This window comes from Argentina silus (assembly GCF_951799395.1).
Source record: "Argentina silus genome assembly, chromosome: 15".
Taxonomy (NCBI): Eukaryota; Metazoa; Chordata; class Actinopteri; order Argentiniformes; family Argentinidae; genus Argentina; species Argentina silus.
This window is the reverse complement of record NC_139669.1, coordinates 3,844,238-3,850,237: the sequence shown is the minus strand read 5'-3', so window position 1 is coordinate 3,850,237 and position 6,000 is coordinate 3,844,238. Positions and strand designations below refer to the sequence as shown.

The following is a 6,000-nucleotide window of genomic DNA, read 5'->3' as shown; positions in this document are numbered from 1 at the left end:
CTAATTGTCACTGTTAATGAACCACTCTTTTTACCATTCATCTTAGTGCAGAATTATATATATATATATATATTAGTGAGTATGATTTAGTGTTCACTAATTAATCTATTCATTTCATATTATTATGCATCATTACCAGTTCAGAGCCAGACATGATGTTTTAGGGTTCAGATTAACAATACATTAGTTAGTTAGTACATTAAATAATTAATAATTATTCATTAGAATGAATTATTATCATAAATAATAGGCATATGTGGAGTGTGCTACTGTCAATAACAGACACAGAGACAGAGCATTACTTCAGTAGAATTAGATTAGATTAGATTAGATTAGATTAGATTAAACTTTATTGTCATTGTGCAGAGTACAAGTACAGAGACAACGAAATGCAGTTAGCGTCTAACCAGAAGTGCAAAAAAGCAGAAAAGTGCAGTGTGAACAATATATACAGGTAGTGCAGTATAAGTATAAGTAGTGCAGTGTAAGCAGTATATGTAATGGTGATCTTGTCTGAGTTTGAGTTACCTTGAGTTACCTGTTGAAGTCATAGACAACACTGTGAGAGCTTGTGAGGTTGTGAGGTTGTGAGGTTGTGAGGTTGTGAGGTTGTGAGTGAGTCATGACAAGATGGCTAAAAAACACATAAAACAGAATTACACACACACACACACACACACACACACACACACACACACACACACACACACACACACGCACACAGAGTTCATTTCCAATGTCTGATCAGAGAAAAGATTGAACCTTGAGAACTTTGGTTGAAATGTTCTCTATCAAGTTTCATAACTCAGTACTATCTAGTGTATGTCTGAGTCATCGAAGCAGAGTTCTATTATGGCCTTAGAGAGGGCTTAAGAGTACGCCTAAATATCACCCTTTTCACTCGCCAGTACTGCATATATATATATATACTGTAAAATGAGTGAATGACACAGAAACCTTGAATAGTGTGTCATTACTGTACCTTCCTCTCAAACCATGAAAAGATAGATGAAAAAGATTCAGATTCATCATGTGCTTGTCAAACTGCATAGCTGTGTGTGTGTGTGTGTGTGTGTGTGGTAATGCGTGCATGCGTGTGTGCCAAGTCACTGGTATTACATGGGAGACAGGTTCACTTACTTAGACAAATTTATTTGTTGTAAGTCGCTTTGGATAAAGGCGTCTGCTGAATGCCATAAATGTAAATGTAAATGAGATATTTCCTGAGCTTTGTCTCAGGGACAGTCGTGTCCATAGTATATAGTCATTGTTTGAAAGTCTAGTGCTCTGTACAGTCTAAGTGATAGCATGGTATGGACAGGTGATAGCATGGTATGGACAGGTGATAGCATGGTATGGACAGGCTTGTGAAGAGTTCATACTGTTTGCTGATTCAGACCCATGCCACCAAGCCTCCATTGTAACACTTACCTAGCCACAGAGCCTTACATTTTACATGTTACATGTTACATTTTACATTCATGGCATTTAGCAAAAGACGCCTTTATCCAAAGTGACTTACAACAAATACATTTGTTTAAGTAAGTGAGTCATCTATCCATCAGTCATCACAAGATAAAGTAATCAATGCTCGGACCAGGGGCTATAGGCCTTGGCTAATGATCACTGACAAAGAAAGACAGTGCTGCGTTCATGGCTCTGGGTTTGTGTCTGTTATTGCTGGGTTACATTCATCTGCTCCCTGATTTAAAAGCAGCTAGATAGTAACAATCGGCAGCATCTGGAGCTGGGTGCATGTAGTGGCTATAATGTTCCCTGGCATCAGGAGACTCTGTCAAGTCCTCCAGCTCTCTGAGGAGAGAAGATGGAGTATGGACTAATTAGCGGCCATGTGGATTTACCCTCTTTAGGGCATTCTAATGGATAGATTCATCTCATTAAACTTGGCTTTCCATCACACACACACACACACACACACACACACACACCCACACACACACACACACACACACACACACACACATGCAGACAGAGACGCTGTGTGTATGTGTGTGTGTGTGTGTGTGTGTGTGGGTGGGTGGGTGGGTGGGTGGGTGGGTGGGTGATTTTAGATTCCCCAGACCTAAACAATCTTGCTGACAGGATGTTTACTCCATGTGCTAAACTTTCAACCATTGAACCTCTAGGTCACTCCAACCAACAGCAGCTTACAGCCCTAAGGGATGTCCATTTCATCTAGCTAATAGACACTGCAACTATTTAATGAAGCAGATAGTTTGATTAAATAAATACTTTGAATTGCCTTGACTTTAATTAGACCAACTAATTAAACAGCTGGAGATTAATTAAGAACAATGACAATCCTGCCCACTCACCATACAGTTTACTGTATAACACAATACTCATACAGTACAATATAGCTAACTAGTTTTGACACTGTATTAATAACCTAACCTTGAAACAGCTAGAAAGTCATAAGTGTAATAGAAATCCTGCCCACTCAACACTTTGTAGGAGAAAAACCCGGCGACGCTGGCTCGTTGTGACCCATTTAGGAAGGCATGAAAGGAAATGCAGATTGAACTCACTATTGTGCTTCTGCCTTGGGCCTGGTAAAATGGAGCACTGAATATTTCAGAGCATTACTATCCTTTCATTAGCAAACACATAATGTTTGTTTATATGCGTTCCTTGTAAAGTTGAGATATAATGGATTCCCTCTCTCTAAGTGTCTCTGTAAGGGAATGTGTCCTCTAAACATCTCAGAAGCAGAGCCACAGGGTTCGGTGACGCTGCATGACTTCTCACCCTGTCATTATATAACCAGAGCACAAAGACACAAGACAGCAGATTTCTACGTTTCTGTAGAGCTGTAGGGGGTGCACAGTGTTGGTTTGTTACAGGGCGGGGATTTCCCCTTTTACATCATCTATCTCAATCAATGGACTTCACTTTACAACTGCCATGTTTATTAGGAATATGTTGAAGATACATCCATTTATGTTGAATTGTGATTTTAGTGTTTTGTACTGTTGTTGTTTAAGGCTGAAACGTTGGCCTTAAAGGGATGTTCACTTCTATAACATTTTCCCCTGGTTTGGCTCTGACCTTGGGTGTAGTTGATTAGCCTAGATAGTTTTTAGTTACATAAGTTTTTAGTTAAATATGACTACTCAGTATCTAAGGAAGCAAACTCAAAAGATTGTCTGGTCTAATCAACTACAGCCAAGGTCAGAGCCAAACCAGGGAAATATGTAAAAAAAAAAAAAAAAGACGATCAATACCATGCAAAAAATAATGCACTGATTGTGTTCAGTCAGGACTTCATTTGAATCATTTGAATACCACAGCTGTATTTTAAAGAGCTACATGTTGAATATAACACACGGGTACTTCAAGACTTAAGAGTCATTCGAATACCACAGTTGAATTTTAAAGAGCTACATGTTGAATATAACACACGGGTACTTCAACCCGCGGTTAGATGTGGAGTGCATTAGGAATTGTGGGTCGGCTCACTCTTCATCTCCCCCCGTGCTATGAAGCTTTGACAGCGGGCGGAAAGCTCCCCTCTCGCTTTTTTAATGGTTCCTTTCTTGCAATCAACTTGTTTGCCCGAGAAATTCATGTGAAGTAATGTTTTACTTCACATGAACACACACATGAGCACACTCAGGAGAGCAAATCGTTTGCCTCATCCATTAACCATATCATTACACATTGGCTGCCCACTTTTGGTATTGTTATCAACATCACTGGCCTTTATGCACAGACACACACACAGCCTACTGTAGCCTACATACACACAGGAGGATATTCCATACAGTAGGACGCTCACTGAAAACAAGGTCTAAATAGACTGAGAGATGTTGGGGCATGAGTAAAACAATGAGCATGTGTTTCAACATACGGGTGCGGTGAAGAGTTTGTGTCTCTCCTCCGGAGGCTTTGTATAGGCAGGCTTCTAGCTGTTGTTGTCTTGTTTATGTTTACGTGTGCTCCCATTAAGGTTTAAATGGGTAAGCCATTCATCACTGCAAGGTCAGTTTCCATTCACCATGGCGGTGGTAAAGCTATAGTGAGGGAGAGCAAATGGACCATTATTTGTAATAAAGTGTCTCATGGTGCCCATGAACCTCTGTTGTGGCGAATAGTGGTAAGCTGTTGCCCTGAAAACAATATGGAGCAGAAACCTCTGCAATTCAAACCAACATTCATTTTCAAGTCCATTTTGAATGTCTTGAGAAAATAAATATATATGTATGGTTATGTTTGAAGAATGAATACAAAAATCCACATTCAACTGTATGAAAAGCAGCAGGTTCGGAGTTGTGCTCATGGTAAATAGCAGATGGAATTGTCAGGCTTCTCCTATTCAATTCCATGTGTATTACCCTTTAGCGAGAGCTAGCAGAGGAGGCCTGAATGAGGGGCTATTGATTCCCGTGGTGATGAAGGTAAGTGTGGATGAGCTGTGGAGGGCAGAGTGATACACAGCAGGACTGCTCCCTCCTCCTGGTATTGAGACAAATGAGTAGAGTGCCAGCTCCTAAACAGCCTGGTGTGTGTGTGTGTGTGTGTGTGTGTGTGTGTGTGTGTGTGTGTGTGTGTGTGTGTGTTTGAGCGTGAAGTAACAGGGAGCACATGTTTTAGCTGTGTCTGCATATGCCTGCCAGTATATGCGGCAATGAGTGGTATTGTACTGTCTGTGTAGCTGGATGGTATATTTTATGCATACAGTACAGTATCTAGGTCTATGAATTAATTTGTGTTGCTCTCTTTGTCTATTTTGTTCCTGTCTGCTGAGCTCCAATGATTTGCTAATGAGTCGCTTCAGGTCGCCGAGCTCAGTCTGTGATTGGACAGCCTGAGATCATTGTATACAATAACAGAACAATGGGGCGGGGGGGGGGGGGGCATGAGGTGCTGTGTGTGACTGAGATTCACAGATAAGCAGATCTTCGCAATAAATGAGAGGCTTTCAAGATAATACTGAAATGATCCTATCATTTAAGTAAACCTAAACAGAATGTCTGTGTTTTATAAAGGCTGAAAGAGCATTTTTAACAAATGGATTTGCAATGTAAACATCCTCTAATCTGGGCAGGTCTCCACAGAACACACACACCTTTTAGAGGATGTGGAGAAAGAGCCTATCCCACCTGTGCTGTCCCTGTATATTTGTGTGTGCCTCAACTTTAACACCATGGCTGTGCATCATCCCAGACAGATGTCTATAAGAGTCTTAAGGTCTGATCTCAGGGCTGTTCTGGGATCAGACTTCTGTCTACTCTGGGCTGCAGCTTCCACTAAAATCTCCTCCTCCACAACTGATAATTGGAACTCCCTCTGCTCCAGCTACCCCTCACGAGAACAGCACGTCTGTCTGCTGTGAGAATCAGTCATTGGTCTGTGTGCTTGTGAGCTTTGCAGTATGTCAAGTTGAGAGGAGGGCAGTGAAACAATGCGCTCCTTAGTGCCTGGAGCTCTTCCCAGAGTCTGGTGGAGGTGCTGCTGAGGGCTGTTTGTCACTGCTAACGGCCCTGTGGGAGGGGGACACCCAGACACCAGGCGTTGTCTCTCTGCTCTGTCCTCCCGCTGACTGCAGTCTCTTCTCTGGGTCCCTCTTCCCCTCCTCCTCTGGTCCTTCTTTGGTGACTGAAGGTAGATCAATAGTCAGGTGAATACCTTATTGACTCCTTGAATGGGAGGTGAGTCTCACAGACTGATGAGTCCATTCAGGTGTTGGTACCGGTTTTATCAGGGGAAGTGTTTATAGGTAATACAGCAATGGTCTCCTTAACCTGTCAGAGCTAAACTGTGTCTGAATCTATAGTATGAAGATATATGGTTGTGTCTGAGGTTCATAGAGATATATGGCGGTGTGCTAGAATGTGCTCATGGCTGCTCTCAAGCCAGGCCATAAGCAGCTCTCAGTGGCAGAGATCTACAGCTGGATATCATTGTCTCTGTGGCAGTGAGGGCACGTAGTGAAAGACAGGATTAGGGCTGACACTGACTGACAGGGGATATGACATG

The 6,000-nt window shown here is 42.0% G+C and overlaps 1 protein-coding gene across 1 annotated transcript in view; it reads left to right on the top strand.

The window, feature by feature from the left end:
* LOC310815744 (ecto-NOX disulfide-thiol exchanger 2-like) overlaps positions 1-6,000 on the top strand; it is a 92,291-nt gene that overhangs the window by 33,529 nt on the left and 52,762 nt on the right. The gene's annotated exons all lie outside the window — the stretch shown is intronic.